The following is a 23667-nucleotide window of genomic DNA, read 5'->3' on the forward strand; positions in this document are numbered from 1 at the left end:
TCACAAGGATCTTTCTAAGAGGGAGACGTGAGGGTCAGAGTCCGTGGTAGGAGAAGTGAGGATGGAAACAAAAGGTTGGAGTGATGTGAGCAGAGGGCCAAGAGGCAGCATATGCAGTAGCCTCTAAAAGGTGAAAAAGGCAAGGAAAAGTATTCTCCCCAGAAAGAATTCAGCCCCACTGACATCTTCATTTTTCCCAGTGAGGTCTATTTCAGACATGCAATCTCCAGAACTGTTCGGTAATAAATTTGTGTTATTTTAAGCCGCTAAGTCAGTGGTAATTTTTTATAGTGGCAATAGGGAACTAGTATAGAAAATAAGATTTCCAAATAAATACATAATAATCATGTTAATCTACTCTAATTTACTTAGCCATTCCTGTATTCAAATTTTAGATTGTTTCCAATTTTCCCTATTACAGATATTGCAGGAGAGAGTATCATTAAGAATAAATCTTAATATGCACTTCTGATAATTTTCATAGGTTTGGAAATTGACGACTATGGTGATAGATTTTTATATTTAAAAGTACAGAGAAAGTAAAGAGAATCATACAACACTGTATTCATACACCAAGGTGGTGTAGCACTGGTGTTTTATATGTTAAAATGAATAAAATATAAGTGGTAGAGATTAGTTACCCTTTAATCACCCTTGTCATCCTGCGTCCCCACCCCCATCTCTTCTAGGACAAAGAGTGACAAATACAAAATGATTCACAAATGTGTGAATCATCCTTGCACACGGTTCTGTTAATCTTATGTGTACTGTTCCAATTTTAGTGTGTGTGTATGTATGTATGTATGCATATATTGATAAAGCAAGCACTGGGATTTTCTTCTTTCAAGAAAAACTTGAAGACGCATAGCCACAGTTATAATTATAGCTTGTTTATTACAATAACACTTTGGGACTCAGCAATATGTGAATCTTCTTGATTTTCTGTTTATTTTACCTTACATTCAAAGTATTAAAATATAAGTTAAACATATGAAATCCTCAGATTATGCACATACAAGCCATTACTAATTTTGTCACAGTTCCCAAATTAGTCAAATTGGCTTGTGTTCTGAACTGGGAAGAAAAGGGTATTGTTTCCCTTACTGTAACTCTACTGTTTTGTTAGGGTGTCCCAGTGGCTACTTTACAATCCAGTTTGAGAATAGGTCTCTTTGTCAAGCCTGGTCATAATTTGGGCAAACCCTCTACTTACGCGGAACACAACTCAGTTGTGAGGATGAAGATTCATTCTTATTGTAAGATATCACAAAACTAGAAGTTTGACTTAATAGACCCACCAAATATAAATGTCTCAAATAAAAGATATTTTTAAGGTCTGTAATTTTTAATAGCTTTTACATTCCAAATTGTATGTATGATGTTGTCAGTTTTTATTGAAACAATCATTTTGATTTATTTTGAAGAGCAATTCTTTCACCCTGGCCAATGTAAAAATATTCTCACAGTTAAATTTTTACAGAATAGAAATTATATAAGAACCACAAAGTAGGAAATACATCATTGGAATGGTACACATTTGGCATTAATCCCTATAAAATATCAAATAAGCAAAAAAAAAAATTAGTAAGGCTAAAAGTGGTTTTTGTGCAACACTAGAAACACAAAATACTTACTTTATTTCTTATAGTTCACAATAAAACCAGTAAGTACTATCTTTTCAGATAAAGATATGAACAATGTGGTTTATTAACAACTTCACTAATAAAAAAATTTTTAAGAGTCAAAATGAATAATAGCTAAATAGATGTCTGTTTGTCTACATGCTATACATATACACACAGTGAGAGATTTTATTTGTAATTAAGAGGGTAATCTTTTTGCTACCAGAAATTATATTTCTCTTTAAAATAATTAAAACATATGAATAATGGCCTGCCCCATATAGATATTTTCTGTTTATGCTGATCAATGAAACAAGAGGGAGAAAAGTTCCCACAAATATCTCTAAAAAGCCCTGAAAGTGAAACTATTGTTTTAGAATCAAAAGGATTTAAGCTCTGACTGATAACCAACCAAGGAGGGGCAATTAAATGAGAAGGGCTTGTCCTCAACTTGGCTGTTACTTTCTAAATTCTGAATTACAACACCTCATTATATAAATGAAGTTAATCTTAGAGGAATGTGCTTTATAGTTAATTTTTAATTTATGCTTCTTACTTTCTCATCTGACTAATAAAACTGACTTCAGAAATTTAGATGCTAGAGAAGATCTTTTAAAAAATATATCATGTATTATTATAATATAAGGGTACAATTTCTTTTTTCTCTTTTAAGCTTACTGTTGTTTGCACGAACAATTGACAGGTAGTAAAAAAAATGCATTTATATACACATGTACGATGAAAGGGATGTTTACTGTCATCCCTTACTCTAGGCCAGTGTTCTCCAAGTGCGGGGTCAGGGTAACTTGCTTCACTTAATCACCTAAAGGCTTCTTAAAGAATGAGTTTCCACCCTTCCACCCCAACTCACGTTCATTGAGCCAACTCAGCAGGCAGAGGCATGGGTCAGAAATTTGTGTGCACACCCAGCATACTTGACGATACTGATAGAGTTCAAGGAGAGATCTCAAAGCAACACTGCTTTAGGAGCTAATGTCACATTTTTCTAACGTTTATTCTATAGATCTTTGTTTTTTAATGTTTGTTTATGTATTTATAATATTTATTTAGTTTTGAGGCAGAGAGAGACAGAACGCAAGCAGGGGAGGGACACAGAGAGAGGGAGACACAGAATCTGAAGCAGGCTCCAGAATCTGAGCTGTCAGCGCAGAGCCCTGTGTGGGGCTCGAACTCTCTAATGCGAGATCCTGACCTGAGCCAAAGTCAGAGGCTTAACTGACTGAGCCGGCCAGGTGCCCCATATTCTATAGATCTTTATTTTTTTTTTTTTTTTTTTTTTTTTTTTTTTAATTTTTTTTTTTTTCAACGTTTATTTATTTTTGGGACAGAGAGAGACAGAGCATGAACGGGGGAGGGGCAGAGAGAGAGGGAGACACAGAATCGGAAACAGGCTCCAGGCTCTGAGCCATCAGCCCAGAGCCCGACGCGGGGCTCGAACTCACGGACCGTGAGATCGTGACCTGGCTGAAGTCGGACGCTTAACCGACTGCGCCACCCAGGCGCCCCTCTATAGATCTTTAAAGTACACTTTCATATAATGTCAGTTGTGTGTCTATCGTATATTTTGTGGGTATCAATTTTAAACTGAGGATTGACAATTTGTGGAACTACCTATAATGATGATGATAATTATGGATTCTTAAGTACCACTAAATGAGCCCAATTCCTACTTTGATCATTAGGCCAATCCAAGCCACTCAATTGTTGACTGCTGTAATTTGAGTGACAACACTGGGTTAGTCATTATGCAACACTGATATTATTTTCTTCTTTATTTCATGACTTCCTTTGATAAACAAGAACCTTATTCTTTTCCCATGAAAATACTGATATGACCCTTTCCAGTGTGTGCCAGCTGTGCCCCAGTGAAGGATCATGACCTTTTTTTGTATTCCAGTTGGCTGAGAAGATGTTACTTCTGTAGTTTGTATTTTTAAAAGTAGATTTTCTTTGCTTCCCCAATACAGAATTACATTATTTTTTCTGCCATTACAGCCTTCTTTCTTCAAATATCCCTCAGTCTCGCAAGAAATAATAATAAGCTCATCCTATTGAGAATTACATTTATATAAAATACTATCGGCTTAGAATACAGATATTGATTCAAGTGCAATTATTAATCTTGGACCCAGTTTTACAGTTCACAAGATTGACTCCACAAGTCATGAGGTTAGTTGATGATGCTAGGACTTTGGGGTATCACTTGGAAGGGAGAAAGAGAAAAAAATACCATATTGTTGTAACTTCATGACTATCTTTAATGATGTTTTCTCTGTATATCTTTTTGTCCTTTACCTGGAATCATTCTTTGGTGCCATTTCCAGAAACTCGCTATATACTGTTTCACATGTCAGTCACCCATGGGCACCATTTGCTAATGTGTACGTGTCTACCTAAACCACGATCCATCCTCGTATCTTCTTAAGATCTTCTGAGTCTTTAAAATGCAACCTCTCGATTTTTACCTTTCACTGTACTTCTCTTCACTGAGGCATGAGTTCTTCTACTCCTCTACCTCCACACATTTTCTGGGTCCATGTTTAGATATTGCCAACCTAATTATCATGTATCCTGTGTACTGCCAAACACACATTTCTGGTGTGTATTTTGATCTTGGTTGACCTTCATTGGGTAAGTTGAAGAGTTAATCCTCCATCCCCATAAAGTATATCTCTTTACTTGCCATGTTGCACAAAACACAAAATTTGTATGGTCTTTTCAGGGTTAATATAAAACAATCCTTAGTCCATAAAAGAAGGAAAAAGAAGCAGCTACTATAATCATCCAAATCCAATACATTAGAAAATTCTTACTCCTAAGTGTCACAGGATTTAAGGCTTATGGAATATTTACAAGCTATGTAATGATAGTATGGCATAACATTTATTATGGGGGGGGGGCTGCTTATTTTAACGAAGTTTCCCAAATAGAAATAGAAATCCAAAATTTCAACACCTGATGAAAAGATACAGGAAGCATGAAGGATAAGAAATAGAAAAATGAACTGACACTAAAATGAAACTAAAATGCTATTAGAAAATTTAATATAAGAAAGTCACTGAAATATTTTCAAAGTGACATATCAGGAAGAGAAAGGAGCAAATAGCTAAAACCAGTGAGGCAGTACCAGAAAACCAATAAGAAAAATCTTCCTAAAAATGATGGATGATTTAATCAGGACAACTAGAATTAAATCAGAAGAAGAGAACACACACAGGTAGTAAAATATGTTAGACCAAATTCTGTAGAGCTGGGAAAAAAAATGGTTTATTGGATTCTTTAATAATAAATGGAATCTTCTAAGTATTAAAAGGAATTAATAGACTTTTCCAGTTGTGTGCAAAAAGCATTCATTAACAATAGCACATTAGCATTCATTAAAAAAGTTTTTTTTGATGCTCTAAGAGTTTCTAAAGCTTCCATTTGCTTTTCACTACACAAACTATACTGTGATTTCTCTGTCATTTTAAGTAGGTCATAAAATACCTGAATTTGAATGCTCCATCATTCTTTTTTTTGCAGAATTTCAATAAATACTGCATATTTCAGTGAATCGGCCACAATTAAATAATACTAATGTTCTATCACAAAAATACAGTGACAACAAAACCTATATGTTTGAAAGTAACTTACTGTGACAAACTCAGCAGAAATCTGTTGGAAATCTCAAAGTGGACAATACTTAGAGATTACATTGGTTGCTCTTGTTGTTTATAGTTAAAGTATTTATTAAATCACTGTACTATTATGCCATGTAGCTCTCTGAAACACCCTTCACCCTAAAGTTCTGGTTATTAATAGTCTGCTCTTAGATAGGCATTCAATATATAATACTAATGCTTGTTATGTTTTTCTTTTGACAATCTTTTTTTTCTTTTTTAATAAATACAATTTCAATTGTATAATGAAATAAAAAGGTATTTTATACTGTCCTGGCAATTTACTTATGATATTAACATACTTCACAATATATATGCTGTAGGAATATTTTTTTCTAGATTAAAATTTTAAAATGACATGCTTGGACCTTTCGAACACAATGCCTTCTCACCAGGATTTTGCATCTTCCTCTCTTGAAAGATGCTGGCTATATCTACCTGGTTGTAAAACATTGTGGAAGGAATCCTCTACCCAATTGACCATACCGTCTTCATCAGTCCTATTTGAAACCTATTTGAAACTTCTTTTCCATTAAAATGGGGATTGCCCACTAGATTACTTGAACTAATTTCCTATATATTTGTCTCCTAATCCTCTTCCAGTATGATAGTATCTATTGAATATTTATTTAACAGAGCAAGAAGGAATAAAAATACTGTCTTTAACTTTTGAAATTTTAGTTCAGATCTGCTGAGGATCGCATGTGAAGTGAATATGATCTCTTAAAAAATAGTGGCTTTACTTTCATTCTGACCAAAAAAGGGCAGCTACTGGTTGACATTAGCTTATTTATGTGGGTGTGTAGAAACTTGCTGGAGCCATCAAGTTTCAGTTGACTGAGTGTACAGCTGAAAAGAGTTTTCACCACACCCTTTCTTGACTTCTCAAGCTTTTACATCACATTGCATGAGCAATCCTGCCTCCAACATATGTTGATTTTAATCATCCAAATCCCTGGAGGTTTGGCCTTCATTCCTCAGTAAAGGTTGCAGTAGTTGTGATAACCCATTAACACTTCTTAAATTTAGTGCGTACTTGTATTATGAGTTTTTTTTCCTAATTGTAATAGTGTTTATAGTAAACCAACCTTATGATATTTTCTTGTTGAAGAATAAAAGAAAAGAGAGGCTAGAAATGGAAATAGAATCTCTAGAAAGAAAAAAATAGTAATGTTTTAGGAAGCAAAACAGAGCTTCAGGGGGAAACCAGATTGCCAGGAAAATTCTGAAACATGTCATTGGAAACCTAGGTTAGAATAAAAGATAAAACCGGACTAACAGGATACAGAACAAAACATGCTTATTGCAAAATCGGTGCCAAACAGGATATATTATCAAGTTGTCCTTAAGACTTCTGGTGTGTGTTTTGTGAATCTTAATGTTGAGAATAATTACAGATTTTTACACAGAGTATATTAACATGAAACAAACAAAAAACAGGTAAAAGTTGCATTTCAGCCAGCAAATCAGTATTGCATCCGTATCCAGCCGAATAGATGAAAATTCCATTTTTTCTACATAGTAGCCATGTAGATGTGGTATCATAATACGTGAATGTCTCCTAAGAGATTTATATTCAGTGTGATTTTTAACTTGCTGATTGTAATTTTCTTTTTTTTTCAACTGAGTTTTTGATTGTGTATATAGACTTATTATATGTCCTTGTTGAAATAATCTCCAATATCTGTGAGCAATGAATGGATTAAAAAAGTGGCGTGTGTGTGTATATATGTACACACACACGTATATATTAGAATATATATATTGACAACAAAATTATTCCGCTTTAAGAAGAATGAAATTCTGACACATGCTACAATATGGATGAACTTTCAATATAGTATGCTAAGTGAAATAAGCCAGATGTAAAAGAACATATACTGTATGATTTCACTTCAGTGAGATGCCTAGTACAGGCAGATTCGTAAGACAAAAAATAGAATAGTGGTCACTAGAAGTTGTAGGGAAGGAAGAGTGGGAATTATTGTTGAATAGATTCAGAGTTCCAGTTTGGGATGATGAAAAAGTTCTGGATATAAATAGCAGTATTGACTGTGCAACAGTGTGAATGTACTTAATGCCACTGATTCATACGTTGAAAAAGGGTTAATATGGGAATTTTATGTTATATATGTATCTTACCACAGTTTTTAAAAAAAGGAGTTTGACACCTTGAAGCATCTTGAGCTCATTTGAGATTTTAAAGCCATTTCAAGGACCTGGTGAAATCCAACTGGGAAATGCGTGCAGAAACACAAAAGAATGGGCCGAAGCCCACAACAGTTAGCGTTAAAATAGCTGCGATCTAATAAAATTGATCATTTTAATGAAAATTTGCATATAAAGAAACACCTATCTCAAAAGAAATATTCAGAATCCTGTATTGTGCTCTTTATCTGTTCACTTGTTGAAACTGGACTAGGAAAAGATTTTTATTTGCTAAAGAAGATATTTTCAGAAAAAGCCAAGTGAAAAAATAAAATTTATAAATTTAGTTCAATTATATGCTGGGATGTCTAATAACAAATAAGTTAAGTTCCGTGCATGTAGTTTATTTCTCTTTTAAGGATTAAAAGTGAACAACTAATTAAAAATTATGCAAGGGGGGCTAAGCAGTAGATGGCAAAGCTGCGTAGTATGGGAGCAGACTCCATGAGGCCGCTGAGTTTAAAGATATGAACATTTAGCACTGTGACATACATAAAATTTTTTAAAGCAAAGTATAATAAAGGTAAGAGAAAATCAGTGTATTTTGTAAATCTCTTAACAAGCTTTCTCAAATAAAAATACGTAAGTGTAATCCCATTCTCCTTACCCACATTTTAAAAGAATTAACTTACTTAAAATTTAAATCAGGTATTTTAGACTTTACATAATATTCTGTGATATTTAATTTCTTTCAGATTTATTTATTTATAACCCTTCATGATCTCAGACATCTTTAGACTATTGTAAAATGTGCAGAGGTGGATATCAGCAGAAACAGTGGAGTAAAGACCTCCACAAATTTGCTCTTCCACAATAGCAACTGCTACAATTATCAGAAGAATCTTTTTAGAATTCTGAAAATTAACTAAAGGTTTGCAGCAATTAGAGAGTGTCTATTCAAGAAAAAATGGTTGAATCTCAACAAGAACAGTACAGTTTTTTGGCATTTTATCTTGCTTTAGTATAATCCCCAGCTCTCTAGCTCAGTGGTAGCCATGAAAAATAACAGTCTGCATTCCCAGCACAGGAATGGATGAGTAAATATAGCCAGATCTCTTTCAAAGCCTCATTTCCCAAGAACTTGTATTATCTTATCTGTCTAAAGGGTCCCTGGGAGACTGACTTACAAGGCTGACTTGGGAGACACACTCTGTACTAAAAGCCTTCTCCCTTGTGGCACTGTAGAGGGTGGGTAAAGGAGCATTTATCAGAAACAATTACAGGCATGGGTTTTACCATCACAGCTGTCTGGGAAGATTGATAACTGTTGGGACAAACCATAGACTAACCAAAAATCTTAAAAAGGAAAACTGGAAAATGATATATCTATATTGGTTTCATAAAATTCCAACATATTCCTGGGAATCTAGAAGGCCAAATGCATATGTAGAACTGTGTGCCTGCTGAGGAGAGTCCTTACCAGGCTATAACTGCTCACCTTTGGCTGAACATAAGGGCATGAACAAGCAGGAAATGAAGACTTGAGATGGAATTGTAAACTGCCCTGGCTAGGTTTGAAGGCGTACAACAGGCACATAGAGCCACTCAGCAAAAAATGAGAGCATTTTTGGTTCCATTTGTTTAAAAAGAATCTCTGTTCAATCATTAGCCATCCCTGGGCTGAGTAAAGACTTAAGTGGTCACACATGACAGAGAATACAGATTTATGGAATTAATTCAGGAAAATTACTAAACAAATAATAGCTATATAAAAATAGCAACAACAAACCCTGGGGAGGGTAGATATCTTAATTTACAGAGTTGTCACAATAGATTATTTAAAAATCAGTTTGTAGCAACAAAAAAAATACAATACATGCCAAGAAGCAAGAAAATAGTCCATGCGTAGATTAAAAAGCAATCAATAAAATCAATCTATTAGGAAGCTCAAATGTTTATTTTACTAGATGAATACTTTAAATCAGCTATTTTAAATATGTTCAAAGAGCTAAAGGAAAAGTGGTAAAATGGTAAAAGTTAAAGAGATAATTTAAAAACACCAAGTGAGGGCACCTGGATGGCTGTCAATTAAGCATTGAGCTTCAGCTCAGGCCATGATCTCATAGTTCATGAGTTTAAGCCCCACATCTGGCTCTGTGCTGACAACTCAGAGCCTGGAGCCTGCTTTGGATTCTGTGTCTCCCTCTTTCTCTCCCCTTTCCCCACTTGGGTTCTGTCTGTCTCTCTCTGTCTCTCAAAAATAAATAAGCATTAAAAAAATAATAAAAAATGAAAGCACTAAGGGCTAGAAGGGAAACCCCATAAGGCTGTCAATAGATTTATTAGCAGAAACTTTGCTGGTCAGAAGGGAATCACATGACATACTTCAAATGCTAAGACAAACAAAAGAAAACTTCCAACCAAGAATTCACTACCAGGGTTCCTGGGTGGTGTCTGACTCTTGATTTCAGCTCAGGTTATGTCTCTAAGTTTGTGAGATTGAGCCTCTCATCAGGCTCTGCACTGACAGCACAGAGCCTGCTTAGGATTCTTTCTCTCCCTCTCTCTGCCCCTCCCCTGCTTGTGTGCACATTCACATGTTCTCTCTTTCTCTCTCTCTCAAAAAATAAATAAACATTAAAAAAAAAAAAGAATTCACTATTTGGCAAGGTTGTCACTTAGAATTCAAGGGGAGATTAAAAGTTTTCCAAATAAGCAAAAACTATAGTAGTTCATCACCCCTAAACCAGCGTTACAAGAAATGTTTAAGGTACTTTTTTTCAACCAGAAGTAAAAGTCATTAATTAATAACAAGAAAACATAGGAAAGTAAAAATCTCACTGGCAAAGATAAATATAGTAACATAGTAAGATCAGCCACTTACAGAGAAAGTATGAGGGTTAAAAGACAATAGTAGTAAAGTTGACTAAGACTATAATAATTACTGAAGAGATACATAAAATAAAAACATGTAAAATGTGACATCAAAAATATAGTATGTGGGGTCTAAAATGTACGTTTTAATGGGTTCAAATTAAATCCCTGTCAACTAAAGTTGACCTACACACACACACACACACACACACACATCTGCATGCATGTGTGTATAGGATGCTGTACACCAACCTCCTAGTTAGCCACAAAGCAACAACTTTAATAAATATACAAAAGAAAATGAGAAAGAAAACAATAACACCAAAGGAAGCCATCAAAACACAAGGGAAGAGAGAAAAGAAGAAAGGAAAGAGAAACTAAAAAAACAGCTCCAAAACAACAAAATGGCAGTAAGTACAAAACTATCAAGAATTATTTGAAATGTAAAGGGAGTAAATTCTCCAATCAAAAGGCAGAGTAGCTAAATGGATTAAAAAAACATGACTCATCTATATGCTGCCTCCAAGAGACTCACTTTAGAAGTAAGGACACATACATGCACACTGAAAGTGAAGGGATGGAGAAATTTATACCATGCAAGTGGAAGTGAAAAGAAAGACAGTATAGCTATACTCATATCAGAGAAAATAGACTTTAAAACAAACACCATACTAAAATTTTCTCATTACATAATGAGAAAAGAGTTAGTCCAGCAAGAAGATACAACATTTACAAATATATGTGCACCACGCATAGGAGAACCAAAATATATAAAGCAAATTCTAACAGACTTAAAGGGAGAAATTGGCAGCTATAAAATAATAGCAAGGTAATTTAACACAATATTTACATCACTGAATAGATCATCCAGACAGAAAATCAATGGGGAACATCAACTTTAAATGACACATTAAGCCAGATAGATTTAATAGATAATTTAATAGACACATAAAGAACATTCCATTCAAAAGGAGCAAAATACATACTCTTCTTAAGTGTACATGGAACATTCTAACCATAATGGTAAGAAAGTAGAAATTACAAGAAAACAGGAAAAAAAACAAAAATGTGGAAATTAAACAACATGCTACTGAACAATTGAGTCATCAAGGAAATGAAAGGAGAAATAAAAAAATTCCTAGAGACAAATAAAAACAAATAGAGTGTACCACATCCAAGAGATATAGCAAAAATGGTTCTAAGAGGGAAGTTCATAGCAATGCAGGCCTACCTCCAGAAACAAACAAACAAGATAAAAAGTAGGCCATTTAATGTTACACTGAAAGGAACTCCAAAAAGAAGAACAAACAGTCTAAAAGTTAGAAGAAGAATGGAAATCAAGATCAGAGCAGAAATAAATGAAGGACAGACTAAAAAGAAAATTGAAAAAAATCAATGAAACTAAGAGCTAGTTCTTTGAAAATACAAAGTTGACAAATCTTTAGCTAGACTCGTCAAGAAATAAAAAGGACTTAAATAAAATCAGAAATGAAAGAGAAGTCACAACTGCCACCAAACAAATACCAAGGATCATTATAAATTACTATGATGAATTATATGCCAACAAATTGGACAATCTAGAAGAAATGGATAAATTCCTAGATGCATACAATCTTTGAAGACTGAATCATGAAGAAATATAAAATCTAGGCCAATTTCTACTAAGCAGATTGAATCAGTATTGAAAAATCTCTTGACAAACAGAAGTTCAGAACTGTATGGTTTCCGTGGTTAATTTGTCAAACATTCAAAGATTGAATACCTATCCCTCTCAAATTCTTCTAAAAAATTGAAGAGGAGGGAATGCTTCCAAACTCATTTTACAAGGCCAACATTACCCTGTTACACAGAGAAGAACACTACAAAAAAAAAAGATACAGAACAATATCATTTATTAGCATTGATGTAAAAATCCTCAAAGAGAATTCGCAAAGGCTATTCAATAATACAGTAAAATAATCATATACCCATATCAACTGGTATTCATTCCAGGGATGCAAACGTAGTTCAACATCTGAAAAACAACATAATGTGCCACGTTAACAAAATGAAGGCTAAAAATGAAAAGATCATCTCAATAGATACAGAAAAAAACATTTGAAAAAATTCAACATCCATTTATGATAAAAACTCTCAACAAAGTGGGTATAAAGGCAATGTACCTCAACATAATAAAGGACATATTTGACAGACTCACAGCTGACACCATACTTTATGGTGAAAAACTGAAAGCTTTTCCTCTAAGATCAAGAATAAGATAAGGTTGCCCACTCTTGCCGTTTTTACCCAACATACTACTCTAGGTCCTAGCCACAGCAATAAGGAAAGAAAAAGAAATAAAAATCTTCCAAGTTGGAAAGGAAGAAGTAGAACTGTCACTAATTGTAAATGAAATGATACTATATATATAGAAAACCCTAAAGTCCTGCCAAAAACCTGTTAAAATTAATAAATTCAGTTAAGTTGCATGACATAAAATCAATATGTGAAATCTGTGGTGTTTCTATACACTAATAATGAACTATCAAACAGAAGTGAAGAAAACAATCCCATTTACAGTTGCATCAAACAGAAAATATATAAGCATACATTTATTTTTTTAAATTTTTTTTTAACGTTTATTTATTTTTGAGACAGAGAGAGACAGAGCATGAACGGGGGAGGGTCAGAGAGAGAGGGAGACACAGAATCTGAAACAGGCTCCAGGCTCTGAGCTGTCAGCACAGAGCCCGACGCGGGGCTTGAACTCACGGACCGTGAGATCGCGACCTGAGCCGAAGTCTGACGCCCAACCGACCAAGCCACCCAGCTGCCCCTATAAGCATACATTTAAACAAGGAAGTGAAAGACCTGTACCTGAAAACTATAAGGTACTGATGAAAGAAACTAAAGAAGATGCAAATGAATAGAAGATATTCCATGTTCATGGATTAGAAGAATTAATATTGTTAAAATGTTCATACTACCCAAAACCTTCTGGAGATTCAGTGGCAGTTCCTATCAAAATTCCAACAGGATTTTTCACAAAAGTAGAACAAATAATTCTGAAATTTGTGTAGAACCACAAAAGTTCCTGGATAGACAAAGCATTCTTTTTTTTTATTTTTTTAATGTTTACTTATTTTTGAGAGAGAGAGAGAGAGAGACAGAGCACGAACAGGGGAGGAGCAGAGAGAGAGGGAGACACAGAATCCGAAATAGACTTCAGGCTCCGAGCTGTTAGCACAGAGCCTGACACGGGGCTCGAACTCAAAACCGTGAGATCATGACCTGAGCCTGACACAGGGCTCGAACTCAAAACCGTTAGATCATGACCTGAGCCGAAGCCAGACGCTCAACTGACTGAGCCACCCAGATGCCCCTAGACAAAGCATTCTTGAGAAAGAAGAACAAAACTGGTAGTATCACCATCACCCTCCCTAATCAAAATATATTACAAAGCTACAGTAATCAAAACAATGTAGTATTGGCATGAAAACCAACATACAGATCACTAGACTAGAATGGAGAACCCAGAAAATATGCCTGTATATAAATCTGTATGTGTGTATATATATATATATATATATATATATATATATATATACATATATGTACACACACACACACACACACACACGGACAAATAATTTACAACAGAGGAACCTAAGAACATACAATGGAGAAAAGACAGTGTCTTGAATAAATGGTGTTGGGAAAAACTTGACAGCCACATAAAAATTAATGAAAGTAGACCATTGTCTTACACTATAAACAAAAATTAACACAAAATTGAAGACTGTAAAACTGAAACCTTAAAATTACTAGAAGAAAAGATGTAGGTGGTAAACTCTTTGACAATGGTCTTAGTGATATTTTTGTGAATCTGACCTAAAGGCATGGAAACAAAACAGAAATAAACAATTGAACTGAATCAAACTAAAAGTCTTATGCACAATGTAGGAAACCATCATCAAATTGCAAAGGCAACCTACTGAATAGAAGAAGATATTTGCAAATGGTATATCCAATAATATCCAAAATATGTAAAGAACACATACAACTCAACAATAAAAACCCAAACAACTCAATTGAAAAACGTGCACAGGATCTAGACATTTTTCCAAAGAAGACATACAGATGGCCAAAAGGCACATGAAAAGATGTTCAACATCACTAATTATTAGAGGAATCCAAATCAAAACCACAATGAGATACCATCTTACACCTGTTAGAATAGCTATTATCAAAAAGACAAGGAATAACGAATGTTGGAGAGAATGTGAAGAAATGCAAACCCTCGTACATTCTTGTTGGAAATGTAAATTGATGTAGCTTCTCTGAAAACTAGTATGAAGGTTCCTCAAAAAATTGAGAATAGATCTACCATATGATCAAGCTATTCCACTTCTGGATTTTTATCCAAAGAATATGAAAACACTAATCTGAAAAGATATGTGCTCCCCTATGTTTACTGCAGCATTATTTATAAGCAAGATACGGAAACAACTGAAGTGCCCATCCACAGATGAATGGATAACGAGGAAGTGAGATACACAAACACACAATGGAACACTACTCAGCCATAAAGAAGAATGAAATTTTGCCATTTGTGACAACACGGATAGAACTTGAATGTATAATGCAAAGTGAAATAACTCAAAGGCAAATAGCATGTTATTTAATGTGGAATTTAAGAAAACAAATGAAAATCAAATGAACAAATAAACACTACTTAGTAGTGTCTACAGCCAGTCCCTGCTACTACACAGTGGCTCCCACAGCTGGCCCTCACAGCCCGCCATGTGCATGTCACCAACTCCAGGCAACATTGTTGCCTGCTAGTCCCCAGTTACTGGAACTAGAGGTGCTGCTGAGGACTCCAGTAGCCTTTGCTGCTAATGGGAACCTCCACAGCTCTCAATAGGGATCCTGCTTTATCAATGCTGTGGACCACAGTGGTCTGAGCCAACAAATCATCGCATACTCACCTTTGGATCCAAAGCTGTCGTGCGCCCCTGCACTTGGTGCTCTACACCACTAAACCAAGGGTCACAGCATACTCCAGCATGCTCCCCATCCACGGGTGAAGATATTTCCTTACCAAAGTTATTCCCTGAAATCTGAAAGAGGTGAATGCTTCTTCATATGCACAGGTACCTATGCAAGGCTAGAGGAACCACAAAGACGTGACACCACCAAATGAATGGAATAAACTTGTAGTAACTGACCCCAAAGAAATGGAGATATACAAATTGCCAACAAATAGGTCAAAGTAATTGTGTTAACACTGCCCAAAGGGCTATAGGAAACCACAAATAAACAACTTAACAAAATCAGGAAATTGATAGAAGGACACAGTGAGAAGTTCAACAAAGAAATCGAAAACATAATAAAGCAAGAAAAAAATTTTATAATAAAGAATACAATGACTAAAGAATTCAGTAGGGAGCTACAACAGACTGAATCAAGCAGAAGAAAGAATCAGTGAACTCCAAAAGAGATCATTTGATATTAAGGTGTTTGAGGATCAAAAAGACAAAAGCATGAAAAAGAATGAAGAAAGCTTCTGGGACTTATAGGGCATTGATAAGAGAAACAATCTATGCATTATTGGAGATCCAAAAGAGGAAGAGAGGGAGAGAGAAAAAGGCAGAAAGCTTATTTAAAGAAATAATGGCTGGATGACTCAGTCAGTTAGACAACCGACTTTGGTTCAGGTCATGATCTGATGGTTGTGAGTTAGAGCCCTGTGTTGGGCTCTGTGCTGACAGCTCAGAGCATGGAGCCTGCTTCGGATTCTTTGTCTCCCCCTCTCTCTGCCCCTCCCCTGTTCACACTCTGTCTCTCTCTCGCTCAAAAATTAATATTACAAAAATTAAATTAAAAAAAAAGAAATAATGGCTGAGAATTTATCAATCTGAGATTTGCACATTCGAGTTCATGAAGCTCATAGATCCCCAAGTAAATTAAAACACATTATAATCAAACTGTCAAAAATCAAAGAGAGAATCTTAAATGTAGCAACAGAAGTTTGTCACTTACAAGAGAACCAACTCTGTGAAGCTATCAGAGAGTTTCTCAGCAGAAACCATACAGGTCAGGAGTGACTGGGATAATATATTCAAAGTGCTGAAAAGAAAAATGTGCCAACCAGTAATATCTGGAAAAGCTGTCCTTCAGAAATGAAGGTGAGATAAAAGCTTTCCAAGACAAATACAAGCTGAAGGAGTTCATCACCCCTAAACCGGTCTTATAAGAAATGCTGAAAGGAATTATTCAAGCTAAAATGAAAGAATACTAATTAGTAACATGAAAACGAGTGTAAGTAGGAAACATACTGGTAAAGTGTATAGTCAAATTCAAAATGTGCACTCCAATGTTGTAATATGGGGGTGTGTTAATCACTTAACTCTAGCATAAAGATTATAAGAGGTATGTATTAAAAATAGCTACATCTACAATTATTAATGGATATATAATATAAAAATGTAAATTTTGTGACATGAAAACATAAAATATGGTGGGTGGAGTAAAAGAGCAATTATTGAACATGATCTAAGTTGTTAGTAGCTTAAAACAGAGTTATATTTATAAAATGTTTTATGTAAGCTTCTGGGTAACCATAAAGCAAATACCTACAGTAGATATACACAAGATAAAGAGGAAGCAATCATTATCTATCACTGCAGAAAATCATCAAATCACAAAGAAAGACAAGAAAAGAAGAAAGGAATTACAAATCAGCCAGAAAACAAGATGGTATAGTAAGTCCTAACATATTAGTATTTACTCTAAATGTAAATGGATTTGTTGAATTCTCCAATCAAAAAGTATAGAATGGATCAATGTATAAAAACACAAAAGCCAACTGTATGCTGCCTACAAAAGAGTCACTTCAGATTAAGGATAAACATAGGCTCAAAGTGAAAGGATAGAGAAAGATATTCCATGGAAATGGAAAGTTTAAAAGAGCAGAGATGCATATATCATATCAGACAAAAATTGTTTAATTAAAAATTACAATAGAATCGTAGAGAGGCAAATTCATCAAGTGGATATAACAGTTGTATATACGGATATACACAATGTTAGAACACCTAAATATATTAAGCAGATACTAACAAATCTGAAGGGAGAAACATAACAATACAATAATAATAGGGGGCTTCAGTATTCACTTTCAACAGTGGATAGATCAGACAGAATAAAGAAATAATGGACTTGAACTATACTGTAGATCAAATGAACCTAACAGGTAGAGGATAATTCTTCCAATAGAAGCAAAGTATACATTCCTCTCAAGCACACATGGAACATTCTCTAGATGAGATGATGTGTTAGGTCACAAAACAGGTCCGAGTATATTTTTAAAGACTGAGATTATGCTAAGTATCTTTTCCAATCACATGATAAGAAACTAGAAATCAATAATAGGCAGACAATGGGAAAGTTAGCAATTATGAGGAAATTAAACAATGCACTACTGAAAAACCAATAGTCAAAGAAGAAATAAAAAAGGAAATCAAAAAATATCTTATATGAAGATGGAAACACAACAGATCAAAACATGGGATGCAGCAAAAACCATTTTAAGAGGGAAATTTTGTGATAAATCCCTATATGAAGAAAATAATTTAAATAATCTAACTTTATACCTTGAGGAAATATAAAAAGAAGACCAAAGTTAGCCAAAAAAGGTAACAAAGATCAGAGCAAAAATAAGTGAACTAAAGAATAGAAAAAAAAAAAATTGAAAAGAGCATTGAAACTAAGAGCTCTTAAAAAAAAAAAAAAACGAAACTGACAAACCTTTAACTAGACTCACCAAAAAATAAGAGAGGACTCAAAAAAAAAAATTAGAAAAAAAGAGGAGCCATTACAATTGATAGCACAAGAATACAAAAGATCATACTGGACTACTATGAGCAATTATATGTCAATAAATTTAACAGTCCAGAAGAAATGGATATATCCCAACAAACATACAACTTAGCAAGTCTAAATCATGAAGAAATAGAAAATCTAAATAGATCAATAAGTAAAGAGATTTAATCAGTAATCAAGAACTTTGCGACAACAACCACCAAAAAAAACAAAACAAAACAAAAAAACCAGGACCAGATGGCTTCATGGGTGAATTCCATGGGTGAACACCAATTATTTGCAAACTCTTCCAAAAATTGAAGAATAGGGAATACTCCCAAACTCATGTTAAGAGGCTTGACTTTCCCTGATAACAAAGGCAGGTAAACATACTGCAAGAAAAGAAATTACAGACAACAACCCAGATGAATATAGATGCAAAAATTCTCAACAAAATATTACCAAATTGAATTCAACAGCATATTAAAAGGAACATGTACTATGACCAAGTGGGATTTATCCCTGGGATGCAAGGTTGTTTACAATATGCAAATCAATAAATACAGTATACCACATTAATAGAATGGAAGGCAACAATCAGATGATCATCTCAATAGATGCAGAAATAGCATTTGACAAAATTCAACATATTTTTAAAGGCAAATTTCATGTTTTGATTTTTGTTTTTTGTTTTTTGTTTTTTGTTTTTGTTTTTGTTTTTGTTTTTTGAAAGAGAGCCCAGCACAGAGCCTGACATGAGGCTGGATCTCAAGACCGTGAGATCATGATTTGAACCAAAATCACAAGACTGATGCTTAACTGACTTAACCACGCAGGCACCCCCAACATTCTTTCTTAATAACAACTCAGTAAGTGTATATAGAAGAAACATAACTCAACATAATAAAGTTCATACACAATAAGCCCATAGCTAACATCATACTCAATGATGAAAAATTGACAGCTTTTCCTCTAAGATCGGGAACGAGACAATAGTGCCCACTTTCACAACTTCTATTCAACCTAGTACTGGAAGTCCTAAGAGAAATTAGGCAAGAAAAAGAAGTAAAAGACATCCAAACCATAAAGGAAGAAGTAAAATTGTCTCTGGCATAATCTTGCATATAGAAAATTGCAAAGATTCCACCAAAAAAAACTGTTAGAACTAATAAACAAATTCAGTAAAGTTTCAAGATACAAAATCAACATATGATTGATATCCTTTTCTATATATCCTTTTCTATATACTTATGATACTTCTATATACTTATGATAAACTATCTGTAAAAGATAAATTTGGAAAATAGGGACACCTGTTTGGCTCCGTTGGTTAAGCGTACAACTTCAGGTCAGGTCATGATCTCAGTTCGTGGGTTTCAGCTCTTCAGGCTCTGTGCTGACAGCTCGGAGCCTGGAGCCTGCTTTGGATTCTGTGTCTCCCTCTCTGCCTCTCCCCGGCTTGCACTCTCTGTCTCTTTATGTCTCTCTCTCCCCAAAATAAATAAACATTAAAAAAATTTTAAGCCATTTACAGTAGAGTCAAAAACAATAAAATAGCAATAAATCAAATGTCTGAAAACTATGACATGAATGAAAGAAATTGAAGAAACTACAAATAAGTGGAAAGATATCCTGTGTTTATGGTTCAGAAGAGTTAACATTTAAAAAGTCCATACTAGGGGCATCTGGCATCTGGGTGGCTCAGTAGGTTAAATATCTGACTTTGGCTCAGGTCATGATCTCATGGTTTGTGAGTTCGTGAGCAAAGAGCCCCATGCCAGGCTCTGTGCTGACAGGTCAGAGCCTGGAGCCTGCTTCGGATTCTGTGTCTCCCTCTCTCTCTGCACCTCCCCCCCACTCTTTCAAAAATCAAAAAACATTTAAAAAATGTTTAAATAAAAAATAAAATGAAGTTTAAAAAATAAATAAAAAGTCCATACTACCCAAAGCCATCTATGGGTTCCACACAAAATTCCAGTGGCATTTTTCACAGAAATAGAAAAAAACAATCCTAAAATTCACATGGAAACACAAAAGGCCCCATGTTTCCACAGCAATCGTGAGAAAGAACAAAGCTGGAGGCATCATACTTCCTGATTTTAGACTATATTACAAAGCTATAGTCATCAAAACAATATTGCATTGGCATTAAAACAGACACATAAACCAGTGGAACACAACTGATACTCAGAAATAAACCTGCACATGTATGGTCAACTAGTATTTGACAAATGATCCAAGAAGACTCCAAGAAGACTCAACGAAAAAAAGACAGTCTTTTTAATGAATGGTGCTAGAAAAATTGGATATTCGTAGCAAAGAATGAAACTAGATACCTATCTTACAAACAATAACTCGATATGGATTGAAGAATTAAATGTAAGACCTGAAACTATAAAACTCCAAGAAAACATAGGGAAAAATCTTCTTGATACGGTCTTGACAATGATGTTTTTGGAAATGATACCTAAAGCACAAGCAACAAAATAATAATAAAAAAAATTGACAAGTGGGACTCCATTAAAAGAAAAAGCTTCTGTGCAGTGAAAGATATGATCAACAAAATGAAAAGGCAACCTATGTAATGGGAGAAAGTACTTGCAAATCATATATCTGATAAGGAGTTAATATCCAAAATATTTAAGGGACTTATACAATTTATTAGCAAAAAAAAAAAAAGGCAAAACAAAAATAAATAATGAGATTAAAAATGGACAAAGGATTTGAGTAGATATTTTCTCTAAGAGGACATAAATGGCCAAGAGTTGCATGAACAGGTGCTGAGCATCACTAATGGTCAGGGAAATGCAAATTAAAACCATAAGATATCCCTTCATACTTGTATGAAAGGCATTTATCAAAATGGTAAATGATAAGTATTGGCTAGGATATGGAGAAAATGGAATGAAATCCTTGTGCACTGTTGATGAGAATATATATTAGAATACCCATTAGGAAAACAGTATGGAGGCTTCTTAAAATATTAAATAGAAAACTACCATATGATCCTGCAATTCCACTTCTGGATATATATCCAAAGGAAATGAAATCAAGATCTTCAAGGGGTATCTATACCCTGATGTTAATTGCAGCATTATTCACAATGGCCAAGATATAGTAACAACCTAAATGTCTGTCAATAAATGGATGAATAAAGGAAATGTGTATGTACACACACACACACACACACACACACACACACACACACTGGAATATCATACAGCCTTAAGAAGAAAATCTTATCATTTGCAACAACATAGATGAAACTTGAGGGCATTATGCTAAGTGATAAACGTGATAGAAGTCAGAGAATAATACAAATAATGTATGATTCTGCTTATTTGTGGAATTTTAAAAGTCAAACTCATGAAACAGAGTAGAGTGGTCATTGCCAGGAACTGAGGGTTAGGTGAAATGAGGAAGATACTCATCATTGGGTATGACATACCCAACATTTCTCAGTATATTCTTAGATCATCACACTGTACATCTTAAATTTACACAATGTTATATGTCAGTATATCTCAATAAGCTGAAAAAATACCAAAAATCAATTATCTAACTTTCTACCATAGGAAATTAGAGGAAGAAAGTACGTTAAACCCAAAGGAAACTGAAGTAAATAATAAATATTAGAAGGAAATAAATGAAAAAATATTAAATGTAGAGAAAAATAGAGAAAATCAATAAAACCAAAAGTTTCTTTTTTGATGATCAAAATTGACAAACCTTTAGCTCCATTGACCAGTAATAAAAGATTTGTTACTAATATCAGTAATGAAAAAGTAGACATTACCACCCAACATACAGAAATAATTTTAATTTTATTTTTTTAATTTACATCCAAATTAGTTAGCATATAGTGCAACAATGATTTCAGGAGTAGATTCCTTAATGCCCCTTACCCATTTAGCCCATCCCCCCTCCCACAACCCCTCTAGTAACCCTCTGTTTGTTCTCCATATTTAAGAGTCTCTTCTGTTTTGTCCCCCTCCCTGTTTTTATATTTTGTTTGCTTCCCTTCCCTTATGAACATTGAATTATTAATCAAAATAACTTTACACAAAGAAAAACCCAGACTCAGGTAGCTTCATTGGTGCAATCAACCAAGTGTTTCAAAACTTAATAGCACTTCTTCAAACTTTGTGAAAAATAGGAGAGGGAGAACTTCATAACTCATTCTATGAGTTCATTTTTTTCCTGATACTAAATGAGAAAAAGACCACACACAACAAAGAAAATACAGACCAATATCCCTTAGGAATATGGTTACAATAATCCTCAAAATACTAGAAAATTGATTACAGAATCTTAGTAAAAGTAGTATATCTCATTACTAAGTGGAATTTATCTCATGAATGCAAGGTTTGTTCAACTTACAAAAAGTAAGCAATGTTATACCAATAGAACAAAGGGAACAAATGCATAGTCATATCAACAAATATAGAAAAAGGAATTTGACAAAATCTAGGACCTATTCATAATAAAAGAAAAACTGGAATAGAAGGTATCTTGCTCAACTTGAGAAAGGGCATCAATGAACAACCTGCAATTAGCATAACATATACTGGTGAAAGAACTAAAGCTTTCTCTCTAAGATTAAAAACAAGACAAGGTGCCCACTCAACGTTTCTACTCCATATTCTGGAGATTCTAGCCTGGGTAACTAGGCAAGAAAATAAAAGGCATTCATTTGGGAAAGGAAGATGTCAAACTATATTTGCTGATAGAATGATATTACATATAGAAAACTCTAAAAAAATATACACACATTAAAAAAAAACTATTAGAGCTAATTAGTGAGTTCAGCAAGGTTGGTTGCAGGATAAAGAAACAATAAGCAAGTATCATTTCTATTGCTATATACTAGCTGTTATTGGCTGAATTGTATCCCCTCCCTCAATGCATATGTTGAAATACTAATCCCCGTATTTCAGAATGTGACTATATTTGGAGATAGGTCCTTTAAAAAGGATATTAATGTTAAAATGAGGCCTGGAGGGTAGGCCCTTATCCAGTTTTTTTTTTTAAGATTTTATTTTTATTTTTATTTTTTTAAATTTTTTTTAACGTTTTATTTATTTTTGAGACAGAGAGAGACAGAGCATGAACGGGGGAGGGGCAGAGAGAGAGGGAGACACAGAATCGGAAGCAGGCTCCAGGCTCTGAGCCATCAGCCCAGAGCCTGACGCGGGGCTCAAACTCACGGACCGCGAGATCGTGACCTGAGCTGAAGTCGGCCTCTTAACGAACTGAGCCACCCTGGCGCCCCAAGATTTTATTTTCAAATAATCTCGACACCTTGAGAGGACTCTAACTTATACCTGGAGATAAGAGTCACATGCTCTACTGCCTGAGCCAGCCGGGCACCCCTGGCCCTTATCCAATCTGACTAGTGTCTTCATAAGAAGAGGGTATTTGGACACACAGAGAGAAACTAGGGATGTACTTGCATGGACCAAAGACCACATGAGGGTAAGGAACATGGCTAGCTGCAA

At 34.5% G+C, this 23667-nt stretch overlaps 1 non-coding gene across 1 annotated transcript; it reads right to left on the bottom strand.

The window, feature by feature from the left end:
* Window positions 1-700: 700 nt before the first annotated feature.
* LOC115519586 lies at window positions 701-807 on the bottom strand. Its single transcript, XR_003970583.1, has one exon. It is a non-coding gene; the product is annotated as a U6 spliceosomal RNA (small nuclear RNA).
* Window positions 808-23667: the final 22860 nt, after the last annotated feature.

Source organism: Lynx canadensis, chromosome B4 (genome assembly GCF_007474595.2).
Source record: "Lynx canadensis isolate LIC74 chromosome B4, mLynCan4.pri.v2, whole genome shotgun sequence".
Taxonomy (NCBI): Eukaryota; Metazoa; Chordata; class Mammalia; order Carnivora; family Felidae; genus Lynx; species Lynx canadensis.